The sequence below is a fragment of the Sus scrofa genome, chromosome 14 (assembly GCF_054392235.1).
Source record: "Sus scrofa isolate SSC_HxYL_T2T_F1_AM1 chromosome 14, Sscrofa_HxYL_maternal_Yorkshire_Landrace_v2.0, whole genome shotgun sequence".
Classification (NCBI taxonomy): domain Eukaryota; kingdom Metazoa; phylum Chordata; class Mammalia; order Artiodactyla; family Suidae; genus Sus; species Sus scrofa.
The window spans coordinates 95196058-95216965 of record NC_139396.1 but is presented as its reverse complement, the minus strand read 5'-3'; the positions used below and the strand labels follow the sequence as shown (position 1 = coordinate 95216965).

General features: G+C 44.7%; 1 protein-coding gene across 1 annotated transcript in view; it reads right to left on the bottom strand.

The window, feature by feature from the left end:
* MACROH2A2 (macroH2A.2 histone) overlaps positions 1-14418 on the bottom strand; it is a 52033-nt gene extending 37615 nt beyond the window's left edge. Inside the window, exon 1 of the mRNA XM_021073865.2 lies at positions 14258-14418. The gene's annotated coding sequence lies outside the window, so the exon portion shown is untranslated. The remainder of the gene's footprint in view (positions 1-14257) is intronic.
* Positions 14419-20908: the final 6490 nt, after the last annotated feature.

Here is a 20908-nt window from a genome sequence, read left to right as displayed (position 1 = left end):
TGGTTTGCAGTATATTATACCATCTTCCTCTTGGTGATGCCATACCTTTGCAAAGCTGAGTTTTTGGCCATTGTGATCAAGAGCAAGTGCTGGGCGAAAATCAGTGTGGAACAGAAAAGGAGAGTGGCAGTGTCCAATCTGATTGGATAAGCCTCTTTGTAATTCACTGTGGTTATCTGAGAATGGGATGCAAATATTCTTTATTCTTCTAATTCATGTTTGTTTGTTTGTTTTTTCTTTTTTGGGCCACCCTGGGCATATGGAAGTTCCCAGGCTAGGGGTCAAATTGGAGCTACAGCTGCTGGCCTCGTCACAGCCACAGCAACACAGGATCCAAGCTGCATCTGTGACCTACACCACAGCTCATGGCAACGCCAGATCTTTAACCCACTGAGTGAAGCCAGGGATCGAACCCTCAACCTCATGGTTCCTAGTCAGATTCATTTCTGCGGTGCCATGACAGGAACGCCTCATATGTTATTTTTTTTTTCAAACAGCTATTAAATTGTTAGGACAGAGATATTTATTTAAGTTGTTGAGACCTAACCACTTAATAAATGGAATGAAAAGCGTTTTTCCTGGTCTAGGGGCTCTGTAGAAAAAAATAGCTGAGACCCTAAGTTCTCTGTGAACTTATACATGCTCAAGCCTATAATTATGACTTGCTCAGGGTTACCCTAAAACAAGGAGAACAAGAAAGTTAAGGAAGTTATTTAAAATTTTGAATTTATCTTTAAATCTCATATTTGCCCATAGGAAGACAAAGAGGTAAAGAAATCCATTAAATGAAAAGCAACAAGCTCTCACTCCATCCTTTCTCCTCCAAGCTCACTTCCAGAGTCAGCTGTTCCATGAAACAATTTTCATTTTAGTTCTGGCAGTTGCCTCCCAAACTCTAATGTGTATACCTCTACTTCTCCATTTATTGTCACTTCCAGGCGGTCTCTTCTCAATGCACTGAAATCACTAACAGTAGGTACAAAATGGAAAAACATGGCATTAAATAGACCACAAAAGGGTCACGTGTGTACAGGGTGAGAGATGACACAAGGTGGCAGGGTGTGACCTTGTTTGACCTCAGCTGGGAAAGTGTACAGGGGATGGGTAGGTTATTTTCTGCTCTGCGCATGTCCTTGAATGACTGCAAGCATTGATCCTGGGTTACAAATTTTAGCGAGTAGGTGAGTTTGCCAATACAGGGTCGACTGTATTTTTCTTTTTGTTAATGAAAGAGATATATGCCTTTACCATATTCTAAAAATCACCCAGCTTGTCTGCCATGCTGTTTGCAGGGACCACTTTTTCCCCCAGAGACATTGTCCCTGCAGCCCTCCGACCTGGGTTCCCATGTCAAGTGGCTCTTTTACCCTGGGAACATCCTGGCGCTCTCTTCCCAGCTCACCCTTGTTGCCACGACTTCCTCTTTCTTGCCTTTTTCTCTTGTTTCCCTGTTATCTGCCCCACTCTCTTCCCAGTTCACCTTTGTTGCCACGACTTCCTCTTTCTTGCCTTTTTCTCTTGTTTCCCTGTTATCTGCCTCAGGTAGCTCTTCAGACACAGTATGGGGAAGTAAACTTGGTTTTCTTGGATCTGTCCTTATTGAATGATCTTTGGATTCTCATTTGGTGGAATATATAATTTCTAGCATCAAAATCATTTTGCTTCAGCATTTGGAAGCCACTGATCCATTATTTTTGGAAGCCAGTGTTCCAGAGAAGTTTGGAAGCCCTCATCCCCTGAGTTGTCAAGTTTTCTCTGTATAGTCTAAAATTTCGGAGTTTCCATTGTGCTCAGTGGTACAAACCCAACTGGTATCCACGAGGACACAGGTTCAATCCCTGGCCCTGCTCAGTGGGTTAAGAGCTGGCATGCCATGAGCTGCGGTATAGGTTGAAGACACAGCTTGGATCTGGCGTTGCTGTGGCTGTGGTGTAGGCCAGTAGCTGTAGCTCTGATTCAACTCCTAGCCTGGAAATCTCCATATGCTGTGGGTGTGGCCCTAAAAAAAAATTCACAAGGATTTTTTTAGGAGTCTAGGTGTGGGCTCCTCTTCCTGTTCATCTGCCCAGCACTTGCTGATAAGCCTGTTGAATCTAAAGACTCTTCATAGTTTCAAAGTCCCTGGAATTTTTTCCTGTTATTTATTTGATGATTTCCCCCCATCTCTTTAGTTCTCCCACATTTCCCTTTACTTGTCTCTTACTGGGATGCCTGTAAACCAGGTTTTGTGTCTCCTGGATTGTTCCCCCAAGTCTCTTATCCTTTTCTTTCCATTTCTTGGTCTTTCAAACTTCTAATTTTGATAATCATATTGTTAATTTCCAAGAGCTCTTTCTTGTTCCCTGACTGTTCCTTTTTCATAGGATCCTGTTCTTTTATGAAGGCACCATGCCTCCCAGTCTCTCTGAAACTACCTGGGATGTGTTTACATCATCTTCTTTCTCGAAATTATCATATCCAATCAGTGGTCCTATTTATTTATTTTCATCTTTGTCATGTTGGCTTTCCTTAAATGTTTGGTGATCTTTGGTTGTGCATTTGCATTCAAGAATGAAAGACAGGAGTTCCCGTCGTGGCGCAGTGGTTAACGAATCCGACTAGGAACCATGAGGTTGCGGGTTCGGTCCCTGCCCTTGCTCAGTGGGTTAACGATCCGGCGTTGGCGTGAGCTGTGGTGTAGGTTGCAGACGCGGCTCGGATCCCGCTGTGCCTCTGGCGTAGGCCGGCGGCTACAGCTCCGATTCAACCCCTGGCCTGGGAACCTCCATATGCCGCGGAAGCGGCCCAAGAGATAGCAACAACAACAACAAACAACAACGACAAAAGACAAAAAGACAAAAAAAAAAAAAAAAAAAAAAAAAAAGAATGAAAGACAAGGAGTCCCTGTCGTGATGCAGTGGAAATGAATCTGACTAGGAGCCATGATACTGTGGGTTCGATCCCTGGCCTCAATCAGTGGGTTAAAGATCCAGCATTGCTGTGAGCTGTGGTGTAGGTTGCAGATGCGAGTCAGATCTGGCATTGCTGTGGCTGTGGCACAGGCCAGCAGCTGTAGCTCCGATTAGAACCCTAGCCTGGGAACCTCCATATGCCACAGGAAGCGACCCTAGAAAGAAAAAGAAAAAAAAAAAAAAAAGAATGTAAGACACGGTTGCCTATTGCAGGCAGATAAAAAAGCTTCCTCAGGAGTTCCCGTCATGGCGCAGTGGTTAACGAATCCGACTAGGAACCATGAGGTGGCGGGTTCGGTCCCTGCCCTTGCTCAGTGGGTTAACAATCCGGTGTTGCTGTGAACTGTGGTGTAGGTTGCAGACGCGGCTCGGATCCCGCTGTGACTCTGGCGTAGGCCGGCGGCTACAGCTCCGATTTGACCCCTAGGCTCGGATCCCGCGTTGCTGTGGCTCTGGCGTAGGCCGGAGACTACAGCTCCGATTTGACCCCTAGCCTGGGAACCTCCATATGCCGCAGAAGCGGCCCAAAGAAATAGCAAAAAGCCAAAAAAAAAAAAAAAAAAAAAAAAAAGCTTCCTCAGCTATTGTCTGGTGGGCATGGTTTCTTTTTAGGAACTTTTAGGTACATGCACAGGGGGTTTCCAAGTAGCAGGCAGCACCATGGGGTACCTGGTTAGGAACTCAGAGTCCCCAAATGCCAGAATAAGGGGAGTTTTACTCGGTAGAACTCTACCCATTACTCCACCTTCTAGACCTGCCCTGTAGTTGTTCAATTTCATTAGTAATGAAACCTCAGATCATCAGTTGGGAGGATAAATGCTAGATTTCCACTATTAGGAAGCTCTACTAGGAGTAGGGGAGGGAGAGAGGCCAGTTCACCTAGGTATTCTGGGAACCAACTTGCAAGGGCTCCCCATTTCTCATCCTGCCCACTTTAGGGCAGCTCCCTCTTAGCTGTAGCTCTTCCTGTGGTGCTGTCCACATGTTCCTGTGTACTTTCGGTCACCCAGAAATGTGCAGAAATCTCCCATCTGCAGATGACCATCGCCAGCCCCTGCCCCTTTGTTGTGAAGTATTTATTTTCTTTGTACATCTTCACCATTATTTCTGTGGGCTCTAGAGAAAGAAAGCCCGTGTGCTCAGAGTCCAGCATTTAGAACTGGAAACTGAAAGTGTCATTTTAATTTAACATCCTCACACACATCGTTTGGGAATAAGCCTAGAAAAAAGTCTACATCAGTACAGAGAAAAAGCTCAAGTGCTTTGTAATTAAGAATGTCATATTGAAAAATTCAGCTTACTGTCACCACCAGGTGAGTCACTGGAAACTAACTGGTCTTGAGGTAATTGAAGAATATAAAATTTTGTATCAAGAGATTGTATAAGACTCACTAATATAATAGACTCCGATTCAGAGTGTCTGTATTTGCATGATTACAGCATATGGGATTTCTATAAACAATATTTAAAACTATACTATAATCCCAGATGGGAGAGGAAAGAAAGGAAACATCCCAAGCGTTTGCCTTTATTGAATGAATTGCTCTTGGTGAAAAATAGCAAACTTAATACACCAAGTGCCTTCATAAAAAGACAAAATCATCGGATTTCTCTCTCTCTTTCTTTCTGGCTGCAGCCATAGCATGCAGAAGTTCCCAGGTCCAGGGATGGAACCCATGCCACAGCAGTGTCCTCAGCCATGACAGTGATAATGCTAGATCCTTATCTGCTAGGTGACCAGGGAACTCCTTAATCTGGCTTTCTTTAATATTTTCCTTTAAATAAATTCTTGGAGTTTCCTTGTGGCTCAGCGAGTTAAGGATCCTGCATTGTCACTGCTGTGGCTTGGGTTTGATCCTTGGCCTGGGAATGTCTGTCTGCTGTGGGTGCAGCCAAAATAAATAAATACAGGTTAAAGAGTTCTTTCTCCGGCATAAAGAGCTGATAAAGAGTAAACTTTTGTTTTTTTGTTTTTTTTTTTTTGGTCTTTTTGCCATTTCTAGGGCTGCTCCCGCAGCATTTGGAGGTTCCCAGGCAAGGGGTCTAATCGGAGCTGTAGCCACCAGCCTACACCACAGCTCACAGCAACACAGGATCTGAGCTGTGTCTGTGACCTACACCACAGCCCATAGCAACACCGGATCCTTAACCCACTGAGCAAGGCCAGGGACTGAACGGGCAGCCTCGTAGTTCCTAGTCGGATTTGTTAACCACTGAGCCACGAGGGGAACTCCAAGAGTAAACTATTTTTTGCCTCAAACAACTTTTAAAGTTTTTATTGTGTGCAAACTGATGAGGCACGGGACACATTAGCCAATTGGCAAGATGGTCCATTAGCAGCTACCGGCAATCCCCATTCAAATGGCCATTTTTCTGCTGTTGAGCTTCTGCAAAGCATCTTTTAAAAAGAGAGAGCAGCCAGCATTTGAGATTGGGAGCAATAATTATCGGTCAGCCTGTCACAGGTGAAGTTTGGCGGGGCTGCTGAACCACCTTGACAAAAGATCTAGAATTCCAAGACAGCTTATTTTAAACACTCTTTTGAGATCATTCCCTTCAGAAGTATACAATTCAAAATGCTTCCATATATATATTACTTTAAATCCGGAACTAAGAGGTCTTATAGCTTTTTAATGATGGAAATGAATTAAAAAAAAACCTTTAAATGATTTTTGTAATGTTCATAAACATTAAATTCAGAGTGTCACCCCCTAATGGATTCGTGTAGTTTTAAAATTGCTGAAATTTATTCAACTTTTTCATTTTTAGTTTCCATGATATTTCCCTAATCTGTAGAACTGTGCTTCAGAATATTTCATATTGTAAATATTTATGAAAAAACAAAGGAAATACTGCAGTGAAGCATCTTTGTCAGTTCAAAACTATCCTTTGGGAGAATAAAATGACATGAAATAACACAAGGTAGGACATAAGGGAATTCAATGTAAATATATTATTAACTGTAGGTAAAATATATTTTAAAGGGTATGAAAAAAGTCTCTTAGCCTCATACCTGACAGAATTCGAATATATTTTGGTGTGTTACCCTAAGTACTGTATTAAAATAATAACAGTTTATTAGTATTATTTTGTGGCTGTAAAAACCATTTTCAGTAGTACTAGCTAAATCACTTGCTCTATTACACTTCCATTTATGAACTCCAAGGGCAAATCATTACTGCACAAGTAATACTTTCCAAACCATTTTCTTCCAAGGCCACCTTTAAGTGAATGAGAAGAGTCAATAATTTTATTGTCATATATGTTAAAGCACATTAACAATTTATAACATAAAGAGCAGTATCAAATGCAATTTCATCAAAATGACACTCGGATCAAATTAACCAAATTAACCAACCACGAACGTTCGAACCAAGCATTAACCCAATTCATTTAAATTATACTATTGGATTACAAATCATTCCCTTTTAAAAAAAGGCATTTCAAATCATGTCCTGGAATAACCTGGCGGGAAACTTAACTGCCAGCACATTCTTTATAATTCAGAGGCCAAGGCAGAGTGTATGTGGCTGCCTGGAGCATTCCAGAAGGCATGGGGAGTAGAGGAGGGGATGGAGCAGACGTGGGGTGGATTTAAGATTGCTGATACCAAGGTACACGTGACTTTTAACACGTTTCGTTGTCTTTGTTGAACCAGACCCAAGGTCCTTTTTGCTTATTATTAACCTTAGGTTATTTTCTAATATAAACACATTTGGCCACCTGTGGTACTAGGTGTATGAGAAATGAATATAAATGAATGCATAAAAATATTTTGAGTTCTGAGTTAGTAATATGCCCCAGAAGAAAATGAACAGCTTTGCCTCCCTGAATCTACTTACACACAGAAAATAAAACAAAAACAAAAGCCTTCACTGGGTCCAGCTTGGTCTCCTCTTTGGGCTCTTTGAGAATTAGCAAATTGGAACAGCAGGCAAGCTACTGTGTTTTCCTAAAATCGAAGCGTTTCAAATTAATAGTGAGGTGTATTGTTACATAGTGACCTGTCTTACTGCCCTGAGCAAGGGTCTGGCTTTGTCTGAACCATGATGAGCAGCTCAGATGGGAGTGAGGGGATGCAGGAGCTCCCTTTGGGGGGTGTGTGAGGGGAACAGCACCAGTCACTGGATGGGCTGTAGCCCCTCAAAGCTGGAACGGACTGTGCGCCTCCCAGCAGAGGCAACTCATTCCTCCTTCCCTTCCCCTGCCTGTCCCCCCACCCTATTTTCCTTGCTGTTAGTCCTCAGGCAGTGGCTGCACTGTGGGGACAAGTGGCTGGGGGGCTGTCGCTTCAGTTGCAGTGTTTTACGCCAGTGATGGGCGCCGTGCTGCTCCCTGGTCAGAGCTGTGTGGGTCCCCCATGGCCCTGAGACCTGGCATGTCGTATCACCTGCAGCAGGTAAGGATGACCACTAGCCATAAGGTGCTATTCCACCTGTGGGCAGAACAAGCTAGACCTCTATAGGGTGCATCATGGTGGATAAGGGGTGTGTGGGAGTGGAGTGGGTGGGACTCCAGTTCTGTGGAATGGGTGGGACACCAGCTGTGGCCCTTGGGCAAGTCAGTTGATTTTTCAGAACCTCCCTTTTGCTCAAAAAAACCTTCCAGAAGCTATAATATATAATATACAATATAATATATACATTATAAACACATATACATATCTATTATATACACATAATATATACATATTATATATAACACACAGAAGGAAGGGGAGCTATGAGGTTGGAGCAAGGAAGGCCTAAGAAACTTGAAGGTTTGATCTCCACCCTTTCCTCCCTTGGGCTGGTGAGGAACTCGGGGCCCTGTGGAGCCCCACCAGTGAACCATGGCACCGGTCGGCCTCTGAGGTCCTTTCCGACCTAAAACTTGCTGCTCCTCTAGGAAGATGCTCAGAATGTCTGAACATTTCAGTGGGGTTGCGTGCCCATCTATTACATTCATAGCGATGGAACCATCAGGTAGAATTAAATCACACCCATGTGATCTCTCCTTGGATGTCATCATTTCATCACCCACAAGCACAGAAAAGAAAAAGTGGGCCTGAAAAACTATTTTACTCTGTTTTTGGACTGCTTCTCATTTCACCTCAAGACAGTCATCCACAGTGTTTACAAAGAACAGCAGAGGTGAAAGTCCAGGTTAGAATTAAGGGGGTAGTGCTTGAGTGGATGATCATCTCACTGAAATTCTGGAAGACTGGTCTATTCGGAAGTTAGCGCTCTAGACGGGAATCCAGTGAATTATCATCTGATCTAAATGATATTGTATGAGCCGTTGGAATTTTCCTTTTTGTAGTCTACCACCACTGTTTACTATAATGGTTTTACTGAGCAGTGAAGGCAGCACCTCGTTCGAGCTACAGGATTCCGTATATGTATCATTACTGGTGCCACGCTGGTGAACACGGAGCCTTGGTTTTCCCAGACAGGTTTGATTTCATTTTGTTATATTTTTGTCCTGTTGTCACGGAAATGACCCACATTTAGGCGCAGAAACCATATCATCAGGACTGCTTCTCATCCCCAGAAATGACCTCCAAATCTTTGGTCAGACCAGGTGCTGCAATGGTGGCTTAAAAAAAATACACTCATTACTGTAGCTAATACTTCTGGCCGCATGGAATCAGCTGAAGTAAAGGTTGTGCACAAGGCCGTACAAAGCTGGTGATCTTACGCGTATTTCCACACACGTTCTGTCAAAGCGTGGGAATTTTGACTTGAATTACTTACTCCATTCCAAGCCCAAATTGGCAGTGCCAGTCAAATAAATCGGGGAAAGTATGATGGATGGTGAGATGGATAAATGAACAGCAAGGGCTTCAGAGAAACCACCAAATTTGTCTTAGTTAATACTTCGTGACAAGACAGTTTAAAGCACGGTGTGATGTGGCTCAATCTGATGCTTTTTATCTTTTATTGACATCGTCAGGTAAAATAGTGATGTGAATAGTAGTTTTAAAATCAAATTTGCATAGCCTAATGTGAAAATGAACATAAGCTGAGAATCTGAGGGACGCTGGCTCTCTTGTTCTCACCACAGGCAGGTAAGGGCTATGGGGCTGTGGAGGGAGGCTCCCTGGGTGGGAGTTTATCACCCACCAGTTGGGTGGTGATTTTGGCCATGTTCTTAAACCTCTCTTTTCTTTTCTGTGAAATGGGTATAACAACAGTAGCTATCTATAAGGCTATTGTAAGAATGCAAATGCATTGATACATATGAAGTGATTGGAATGGTACCTGGCAGGCAGTAAGGCATTTAAGAAACATTAGCTATTATGACTTCTTGTCAGGAAAGAAAGTCTTAGAGACTATCTTCATAGAATGCAGGCTAACATTTTAATTCAAAGGCAACTATTATAATACCACAGTGCTTGAGGTATGAATAACACGAAGCTTAAAACTCAGTGACGGTGTTTCTCTCCCAGATTTTGGGAGGCCATATAAAGGGATGGAAAACAAGTATTAGCTCTGGGTAAACGCTGAGAGCCAACACACTCTACCGAGAGTCTCCAGGACAGCAAATACTTGTGTTTTTCACAAAGCAGGGCACTTTGGGCTGCTCATTTTGTTTTATTTATTTATTCACTTTTTTGGTCTTTTTGTCTTTTTAAGGCCACACCCATGGCATATGGAGGTTCCCAGGAGAGAGGTCGAATCGGAGCTACAGCTGCTGGCCTACACCACAGCCACAGCAACGCCAGATCTGAGCTTCATCTTCAACCTACACCATAGCTCACGGCAACACCGGATCCTTAACCCACTGAGCGAGGCCAGGGATCGAACCTGCAACCTCATGGTTCCCAGTCTGATTTGTTTCTGCTGCGCCACAACTGGAAATCCTTGGGCCTCTCTTATTTTAATCCCATATCCCCGACCTTCCATTTGCCTGGGAATTCACAATCATTGCAATGTTAGACCCATAGGATTTAACAAAATCATAATCTAAGGCTGAAAGGGACCTGAGCGAGCAATCATTTAGACCCGGCCCCCCAATTTTAGCTACAGTAAAAGGGGGGGCGGTGACTGAACGACATGTCCACGGCCACACAAGCTATGTGAGACTAGACCTAGATCTGGGCCCCTCACCCCCACTTCTGGAATACCACTCTGGGGCTGTTTCCCCTTACACTCTGTCACATGTTTCAGGCCCACTGGCACTTAGGGTAGTATCACATACACATCTGACATTCAATAAATATTCCTCAAAAGAGTGAATGAATAAGTGAAATCAACTTTAAATATTTCAAAAGCATTTTGGGGTTCCTTTTGTAATTTTTTGAGGGGGAATGAATTATCTTCTCAAACACTCTTCCCTCCAACCTAATTTCCAATATACATCCCATTGTGCAGCCAGGGGGAAAACAATTCCTGATGCTCAAGTTTCCACTATGTTCCTTTTTATTTTATTTTATTTGTTTTTTAGGGCCGCACCTGCAGCACATGGAGGTTCCCAGGCTAGGGGTCAAATTGGACCCCTACATCTGCCGGCCTACGCCACAGCCACATCAGATCCAAGTTGCATCTGTGAACTACACCCAGCTCATGGCAACGCCACATCCTTAACCCACTGAGCGAGGCCAGGGATAGAACCTGCAACCTCATGGTTCCTAGTGGGATTCGTTTTCACTGCGCCACAATGGAAACTCCTTCCACTATGTTCCTTTTCAAAACACCACCTTCCAGTATCACGGTTAGAACTCATGTCCTCTCCTGGCACATCTCCCCACTCTACATCTAGCTTCAGATATTCAGAGAATCATAACAGTGAAAGCAACTGCGACCTGTTCATCTGGTTCACTCCCCAGCCTGTGTGTGGGCCGGGCAGGCCAGGCCTCAGCCAGCGAGGAAAGAGGAGGCTCTGGTTAGAGCTCTGTGTCTGCATCCAGCTTCCTCCTTCCTGCCTGGTCCCCTCTCCCCTCCAAAGCCTGTTACATTCTCCGTGAAGCCTTGCCCAAGCCCTCCCTTCTAGCTTAGAATTCTCGTCTCCCTTTAAAAAATTGTTGTAGCATTTTAATTATGGCTTTTATTACACATTATCAATCACTTTTAAATGAATTGTGTTTCGTTATCCAAGCAACATATAAATTAATTCAAGTTGTAAAATTTCGAGTATTATAACAATGATTATGGATGGGTATGATTAATGCGACTAAACTCCTCGACAAAGCCCCTAATTCTTGTCTCTTTTAGTGGGTGTCTTGTTCTATGCCTTTCCCATTCCATTTATGTATGCATTTTTACTTATAGACATTCATAGTTTTGTTTTTCCATAAGGGTGCCATGCAGTATATTTTGTTCTGTAATTTTCTTTTTTCATTAATAATATTCCTTGATGACCTTTCTTAGTATATATGGACTTACTTCATTCTTTTTAACTGCAGCCTAATTTTCCAAAAGATGTATCAGAGTTTATTTAGCCATTCCCGATTGATGGCCATTAGATTGTTTTCAATTTCAGAACTACCAAAACTCTGCCATGGAAGGAAATAACATAATCTGTGCACACGTGTGCCTGCTTCTCTAGGATCCATACCAAGAAATGGAATTGCTGGGTCACAGAATGTGCACATTATTAATCTGAAAGGTGCCCAACCTGCCCTCCCAACTGGCTATATCAATTTGCACACCTGTCAGCAGCACATCAAAGAACCCGTTTTCCTACTAGCTTGCCAATCTTAATCACATTTCTCCTTTTTCCTGCAAAAATACTTTATTTTCTACGTTTAGCGGTGTAAGCTCTCTGAGAGCAGGGTCCGTTCTCTCCTATTTGCATTTCTTCCCCCATCCAGAGGTGTTTTAATCCTTGGTGTTCCATAAATGCTTGTTCAATTGACCTCTAGCCATAAGCTCTTCATTCATCTCTGTGCATTACATGCTTTTCCAAAGCATTTACCAAGATAGCGTCTAACTTGGAGAATGAAAAACAGTCTTAAGAAAGTTGGTTGATTTTTTTTTGCACATTCCTCCCCCTGAAAAAGTTACAGATACATTTCATTTAAAGCTGCCTAAGATAGGATTCTCTCCTGCCTTGCTGGCAGGAGGCAGCGAAAACAGACCTAGTTGTCTCAGACAATAGCTAGCAGGGTGTCCCACCCACTGGGAAACAGCAGACCAAAGGCACCTCAGAATCCCTGAGAACTAGACTCAAGATGGAATAGTGAGGGAATAGGGTCACAGTCTTTGGAACATTCTGGATCCAAGGAGGTAAATTCTTTTATAGAGTTTTAAAACAGAGACCATTAATAATGTCTAAAGCATGGCAATAAATGGATCCAGGTGAGGAGGAACTGTGACAAGGGTAGGAAAAACTGGAATGAAGAACTGGGCATATTTTTAAAGGAAACTGGGATACAGGAAGTAGGGATTTTGAAGGTGTGAATTATGTGATTCAAGATAAACTTTTTCTTCAGGCGGTGCCTATATTGATTTATATGGTAATCTTGGGCTAAAGCAATTCTAAAAATGCATGAGTGTACTTCTCAATCTTGGCGCTCTGAACACTTATTTGAAAAATAAGAGTTTTCCAAAAGGGTATGAGATAACTTTCAGTTAAATATGAACGAATTGAGAATTATGTGTAGCTTGGTTTGTTTCACAAAGGAACTGCTCCTAAATAAGAAACAACATAAACGAAGACACATGTTCGCTCTTAATAATGTTTCTTTTTCTCTCACCTACCGAACCGTTTCAAGAGCAACTGCACAGCCCAGTGAGAGTACAATTGCTTTTCGACACAAACACCAATGAGAAAAGTGAGGAAACCATTTGCCGAGCTGGACCGATCGCCTCTGGGGGAATGGGCCCCTGAGGTCTCGGGGAGCTCAGACCTGGGTGCGGTTTTGAATTCCCCTGAGCTGGACAGAGGCTGGACCGATACCTCAGTTCATCAGCGCTGTTGGAAAACCCAAACTGCCTTTACCATCAGGGCCTCTGGGCTCTGCTCCCCGCTGCACCCCCTCAAATGCACATGGACCCGTGCTTTGCTTTCGCGGCCCTTCTCTTCTCTCCCCTTTCATCCCTTTGCCCATCCTGGGGCCGTTGCCAACAAACCCAGCGGTATGGGGGCCTAAATCAAACCTGCAGTGGCCCATTTCAGGCCAGGGACAATCAGTGGCTGGACACTCCTGGAGGAGGAGGCGCATTTGGCCCTTTGGGGGCTCAATGCCCTCTGGGCCATTGTTGTGTGGAACAAAGAGGGCAGGAGCGGAGGGCGCCCCCAGGAGGAAAGGCGGGAAAAGACACCCGCGGGCACGATTCAGGAGGCGCGAACCTGGAATTAGGGTGCTTCTGGAGAGTGGGCCCGGCGCCCCGGGAGGTAGGGCCGGTCCCCGCCTGCCGCGCCCTGCACGCAATTCGCTCCGCGGCTGGCGCCCGGCGCAAACCTTTCCTGCGTCGCAGCCACTTTACTTTTATCCTTATTCCGCCGATTATTATTATTATTTTTTTCCCGCGCAAAGCGGGAACCCGGGACTGCCCAAGCGAGCGGCGGAGGGGCCGCCATTTCCCGGGGAAAGCGCAGCGCGCGTCGGCACCGGGCGCCCCGGAAAGGGAACCGGAGGGGAGTGCCCGGCCCCGAGCCCTCCTCCGCGCCGGCCGGGGGCTTACGGCCGCCCGCGACGCCCAGCTCACAGCGGAGCAGCCTTCGGCCCTCGCCCCCGCCGCCCGCGTCCCCGGCCTGACCTTCTCAGGCGCGGCCCGCCCCCGGACCCCGGTCCCTTCCCTCCGCCCGGCGCCTCCGCGCCCCTTCCATTGTCAGCCCGGAGCAGCCGGCGCCCGACCTGGGCACCCTCGGAGCCCCCCCCGGGCGGCCCTGCCTGGGGTCCCTTGGCCCCTGCACAGACCGCTGCCCCCGATCAGTCCCCCTCGGCGGCCAGGCGCCTCCCTCCTCCCCCTTCTGCGCCCCGAACTCCGCATCCCCAGGAGCTCTCCGATCCTTCGGGTCCAGCCTCGCCCGGGGCCCCGCGGCTGGACCCCGCATCCTTCTTCTTCCTCCCTCCTCGCCCAAGATGCCCCCGGCTCCTCGCCGGCCGCAGGAATTTTACCGCTTCTTTAGCAACCCCTCCTTTTTTTTTCCCGAGGAGGCAAGTTGGGCAGCTTGATTTATTAATTTTTCTTTCTTTCTTTCTTTTTTTTTTTTTTTTTTTGCGGGGAGGGTCAGCTCTCGGGGGAGCGCCTGCAGCGGCTGGGCGGCGGGGAGAGGCAGGGGGGTTCTCTCTGGCCCCTGCACTGCCCCGGCGGCGCGTTTTGTTTCCAGACCCCGAAGCCCCCTGAACAATAATGCCACCGCCATGGCGGGCTCACCTGGTGCTGCGCCGCCTGTTCCGGGCGCCCGGTGCCCTCTGCGCGCCGCTCCCCGGGGCGCAGGTTCGGCCCGCGCGGCGCCGGTGCCGGGCAGGACTCTTTGCCTTTCTTTGGGTTCTATCTGTGCGTGTCAATGGCGGCAAGCGGCAGTTCTCCGGGCCGCGGATAGTAGCGGGGGGAGGAGGAGGAGGGAGAAGGGATTGCTCCTTCTCCACATAACCACCTCTAGGAGGAGTCGCTCAGCCTCATCCCCCGCCAGCCCAGGCTCCGCGACGGGTCCGGGGCTTTCGGTGGGGCTTGATGAGCTATTGTCCTTCAGGAGCATTAATGATGAAACCGCGCGGCCTCCGCGTCGCTGGCGGACCTGGGTGCGCCGAGGGCCACTTACTAAGATAAGGCTTTCCCCAGAGCTGGGGACAGAGGCGCTATGGTCACGATCCAGAGTCTCCTGGTAGCAGGGTCCACCTTGGGTGGAAGAAGGCGGCGTGGGCGTTCATCGGACTGTTCTGGGGAGAGCCTTAGAAGGTGAAAGGGAAAAAATGCCACCTTCGATGGTCTCGTGTCCTTAAATTATAATAAATACATCAACGATTGTGTCCACCACTGGGACGATAGCATAGGGTGGCCACAGCCACAAGAACTGAGAATTTATATCCATGCCCGCCTGTTGGCTTTTTGTAAATTAAGACAATCCAGCGTCGCGTATTATTTGGAGTTGCAGATGTATATTTTTGTGGGTAAGACGGAACATGGACATAATTTTTAATTCGATACCTCTACCATGTGTTAATTTGTAATCTCAGCGGGTATTAAGACTAGCATGAGGCTATTGTCTTAAGAACCAATTTCTATTAGTTTACAGAAAATACATTTTTATGAGGGTGTGGTGGACAGTATCAGGTGTAAAAATGGGCTTAGTAGTTGTTCTGTTCTCCTGGAAGCCAGTGTTGTCCTTTGTAACTTGAGAGGTTGGCTCCATGGCTATGGGGTGAGTCAAAGGAATGTGTTTATTTCGGTGGGAAATGCTAACTTGCTATGGGCCATCCATGCTTCCTCTGATCTCCTTTTCCCAGATGAGTCAAAGGACCGACAAAAGAGAGGCAAATTTTTGGTGTCCTCACAAAAAAGAAACCCACAGGAAAACACAGTTCTCCACCATGGGCCAAATGGATGCATTTCAAAGCCTCTTCCATTTGGTAATATTGTGTGTATTTGCCCCTGTAAACTTATAAATGTTTAGGCAATGGGGAATCTTGGGAAAGCCTCCAATTGTCTGAATGGGAAGAACTCGTGTCCATTGCCTTCTGGATTTAAAGTAGTTAATTGGGGCTGTTGATAGAATTAGTAGATAGTGCCTTAGACCTAGTGCATTTCAAGCAAGTGTTTCTGAGCAATCAGTTGACTTCCCAAAAGATTATGGATGAATCATAAAGGCATAAATCAGGCTCTCTGTTTAAATTTCTTATAGCTTCTCAAACTCTAATGGATCCAACGGTCTCAGTTCGTTGGGACCGCCTTTACTCTACTTCCTATTCTTTTTCCCCTCTCTGTGTGTGACCTTACTGTTCTTTGTCTTTGAAGGTGCTTTCCAGGTCAGAAATCTAGTCAGGATAAAGTCCTCTTTTTTCAAGACATATATTTAAAGGGTTTTAAATGATCTCCTGGGGCATCTCATAGAGGTTTCGATTTCCCCTTCCTAGAGGAAGCGCCTCTCTTCCTTCCTTGCATAGATTTCTGGTGCCCATACTTGATCAGAAATAACCTCCAGGCTAACATTCAAGAGGGCTCAGGGGCCTTCTGGGAGTGCTTGAAAAATCCTCCCACCCTGTGACCCAATCAGCCAGGCTGACGGAGATAGAGTTGAATAATTCATCAATATATATTAGATTCACAGTCTCCCTGTAACTTCCTAATAAAAATGGTATGTGTGGTCATTTTTATGTAACTCCTTTGATCCTAGCATCTTGTTATAAGCTCTCTTGAGAAAGGCTGGGCCTAGGAAATTTACCAGTCAGGATTTTCCCCTTTCATACTGGTTGGTTCTTTCAAATCGATAACGGAGTTGCCATTCAGAGAATCAGGGGAATGTCAGCTTCATAATACTCTGGTTCTGAGAAGAGTTCGCTTGGTCAAACGCTTTCTGTGATAGGAAGAAATCTGTTGTTCAGGATGTGTAGAGGACAAACATGCAACCTCATATGCAGATCCAGTTAACTTATCTAATATTGAACATTTAGAACATTGAACAGAAATTTAACATGATGATGTTGTATAGTTAAAACGCATGATCATAAGTTCAGTAATCTTGAGTTCTGCAGTGGCCTCCAGCTCAGGGAGCCTCTGACAAGGTGAACAATACGTAGTGACAAGAACTTAACACTCGCTGAATGCTTATTGTGGGCACTATGCTTTACCAGTACTAACTCATTTACTTCTGACCACAACCCTATGGGATGAGCGTTGTTTTTTTTCCTTTTTGCAGATGGAAAAACTGAAGCTGCAAGTGGGTGAGAAACCTGCCCACAGTTACAGAGTCAGGAAGGGGCAGGCTCATACCTTTATTCACTGCCTTACTCTGGTGGTAGGGCTGTGCACTGGCTTTAAGCATGGGAATTTTGTGATTGGACACATGATTGCAAGCCTCTTGGACCATTCCCAACACATATCCTCAAGGAGTCAGTGAGAAGGCTGATTACAGTAGCTTTGGTTGATTACCGTTGCAATGAACATATTTTCTTAACCCTTGACCTGTATGTCTGCATAATACTGTGAATAAATGTATTGATTGTGAGTTGACTCCATTAGCAACAAGGATGTCTCATAAACATTTTATTGAGATGCAGGATGAACTGCTTCTTCACTTAGAAATAGGCATGTAGCATGATTTAGATATTAAAAAAAAAAACAAAAGGATTAGCCGTGCAATCAGATTCATATTCAGTTGTGTTTACTAGTAATTCATCCACAAAATCATCCATTTTAAAAATAACTTTATCAGAGTTCCCGTCGTGGTGCAGTGGTTAACAAATCAGACTAGGAACCATGAGGTTGCGGGTTCGGTCCCTGCCCTTGCTCAGTGGGCTGACGATCTGGCGTTGCTGTGAGCTGTGGTGTAGGTTGCAGATGCGGCTCGGATCCAGCGTTGCTGTGGCTCTGGCGTGGGCCGGTGGTTGCAGCTCTGCAGCCTGGGAACTTCCATATGCTGCGGGAGCGGCCCAAGAAATGGCAAAAAAAAAAGACAAAAAAAAAATAATAATAACTTTATCGATTTTGCCCCCCACCAGCTTTTGATTTCTCATGTTCCAAATATGTGATGTTGTGTGAATTGAGTAGGTTTTTATTTTCCACGATTAGTTCTAATCTGGTTTATGACACCTACTATAATTTGTAATCATTTTACCCTTCTAAGGTCTTTGTATGCAATTATGCCACTCATTTCCTGACCTTCACCTCTTCCAGAAGACTATGTCATGTAGGTATATATATTTATATCTGACATATATGAGGATATGAGTATAAGATTTATATATCCAGATTAATTTCATTTGAGAATTCTGATCTCCTTTGAAGTAACCTGAGATTCCCTGGGAGTGTCATAAGAACAGATGGAAGTCATTGGTTTAAGCTCTTCTTTAAGTGTAAGTTAGGCAGTTCTAGATGGTGTATTAATTCTATCAAGGCACCAACTGGTATAGCTCTAAATAGCAACTTGGGAGCCTGAGGTTATGAATGCACACAAAGCACCAAGCTAAAGAGTACCCCACGAGTCTAAGCAATAAACACAGCTTCTAAATGTACCTTATAGCCTAGAAAATATTAGGCAATCTGACTTTAAAAATTTTTATTAGCTAGAAGAATACAAAGTCTCTCCTCTTGTTATATTTTGAATAGTGAACATGATTAATGCTAACCATTCATTTATTTGATCAGGACTGGTGGCCTTAGGATCTTAATCATTTATGGACCTGAGTAGTATCCTTAAAGAAAGGACACATGGGTGATCATTATGCCAATAAAGCCCATTCTTGGTATGTTGAGCTAAGATGAACATCTTCACTCCTAACAAAAGACATGTTTTACTGGCTCTGGTTCTTAACAACAACAAAATATGCCCTTTCTTTTTTTTGTCTTTTTGTCTTTTTGCTATTTCTTGGGCCGCTCCCGCAGCATATGGAGGTTCCCAGGCTAGGGGGTCTAATCGGAGCTGTAGTCTCCAGCCTACGCCAGAGCCACAGCAATGCGGGAGCCATGTCTGCAACCTACACCACAGCTCACGGCAACGCTGGATCCTTAACCCACTGAGCAAGGCCAGGGATTGAACCCACAACCTCATGGTTCCTAGTCGGATTTGTTAACCACTGAGCCACAACGGGAATTCCCTGCCCTTTCTTTTCTTAATTAAAACAAAACAAAACAAAACAATGTTGTGTTAAGTTTCAAGTGTACAGCAAAGCAATTCAGATATGTGGGTGTATGAATTACAGATTCTTTTCCAGTATATGTTATTACAAGATACTGAGTATAGTTCCCTGTGCTATACAGCAGGTCCTTGCGGTTTACCTATTTTATAGAAAGTAATTTTTTTTTTTTTTTTGTCTTTTTGCTATTTCTTGGGCCGCTCCCGCAGCATATGGAGGTTCCCAGGCTACGGGTCTAATCGGAGCTGTAGTCTCCGGCCTACGCCAGAGCCACAGCAACGCGGGATCCGAGCCGCATCTGCAACCTACACCACAGCTCACGGCAACGCCAGATTGTTAACCCACTGAGCAAGGGCAGGGACCGAACCCGAAACCTCATGGTTCCTAATCGGATTCGTTAACCACTTCGCCATGATGGGAACTCCATAGAAAGTAATTTGTATATGTTAAGCCCAAACTCCTAATTTATCTCCCCCTCCTCCACCCCCCTGCAAATATGCCCTTTTTGATACCATATTCTACCTCTTTGGTTCTGAGAAGGGGGATTTACATGAGTGGGTAGGTGTATGTATAGCTGCATATCTATGTATGTACGTCTCCATCTGAGTGAATAAATATTTGGTGTGTGTGTGTGTTACACGTGTGTATGTGATGAGATGAGTAGTGAGTGAGATTGCTGTAGGCTCAGAGTTAAGACTGATTTGGGGAGTTCCTGTCATGGTGCAGCAGAAACAAATCTGACTAGTATTCATGAGGATACAGGTTCCATCCCTGGCCTTGCTCAGTGGGTTAAGGATCCGGCATTGTCATGAGTTGTTGTGTAGGTCACAGATGCGGCTTGGATCTGGCACTGTGGCTGTGGTGTAGGCCAGCGGCTACAGCTCTGATTCAACCCCTAGCCTGGGAACTTCCATATGCCATGGGTGCAGCCCTAAAAAAAATAAATAAATAAAAAAAGACTGATTTGGATTTTAAAGGACTCTACCAAACGTTTAGCATTTAACCAACAAAATATATTGTAAAGGAAAATGAAATATTTCAGCTTTTTAAGGGAAATACATTGTCAGCCCCAATTATGTGTCGTTAGGAAAATAAGGCACGCTGATGTCATTAAATTTAATGGAAACAGAACCCGGAGCTAAGGGGAATGTGCCAGTTGGTATCTTGCTCTGTTTGGTGTTGGAGCTCTCCGGGAGATCGTCCCAATACCTCCAGGCGGAGCTCTTTGTGACAACTGTGACAGGAAGTGGCAGCACGAGTCTTGAGAGTTTGGACCTTAGCATCTGTGTTGGGAGATCTGTGCAATGTGGCCTCACACCCCGATGAAATTGCTCGGTGCAATTTAGACCCATTCTAGAGAATGGGGGCATTGGTTTTCCAAATGCACGAAAGCAGAATACCATAGTAAAACTATAATTTATTTATACAAATGGTGTGTTTTTACAAAGGCCATCTGTCAGTTGACTCTCTGATCTAAAACAAATCTGTTTGTTCCCCGGAAGAAATAACATGTCTGTTGAAAAAGGATTTATGGACGACAGGCTGCCCAATCCACCAGCCATTGGTATAATAGTAACTATTTATGATATATTTACTTCTAAGGGAGGGCTGTGAGTGGAAACTATTACTTGTAAAGTATGGTAATTAATTTTTCATTACCTCAAAGCCAAGAAATGGAGCCCAGTTGCATTTATTAAGATTGTCGCATGAGAAACATGCCTCTTCTAGAGAAAATAAAATAAAAGCATTCAGAGTTATGGCCACATGGTAGCTCACTGCTCTGATGAGTAGAATAGCACCATGGGTTTGAATCAAGTCCTGTATTTGTTTTGGGGAGACAAGAGGACAAATCTCTGTTGACTGACCTTGGCCACTTGCCCTCTAGGCATCATCGATAGCCCTTATTATTAGATCTTATCATTAATACTGAAAGAAAATAGGACTCTATGCTGGAAGAAACAGAACTAGAAGAGAAGGGAAGACCTCTTGTCCCTCCCCCCCTACACAAAGGAGAAGCTCCACTGAATATTCATTCATATTTTCATATTTCTTTTGGATTGGAATCTAATATTTCCTAATATGTATCATCTTCAAGGAACCGAGCTAGGTCACATAAGAGGTGCAAAAATGGCATGTTTTCTTCTCTCAGGAAACCTGCAGTCTACAGCTGATAACTCAGGGCATGGTGACAGATTCAGAAATCACCTTGACGTTATCAAAGAAAAATGGTTGG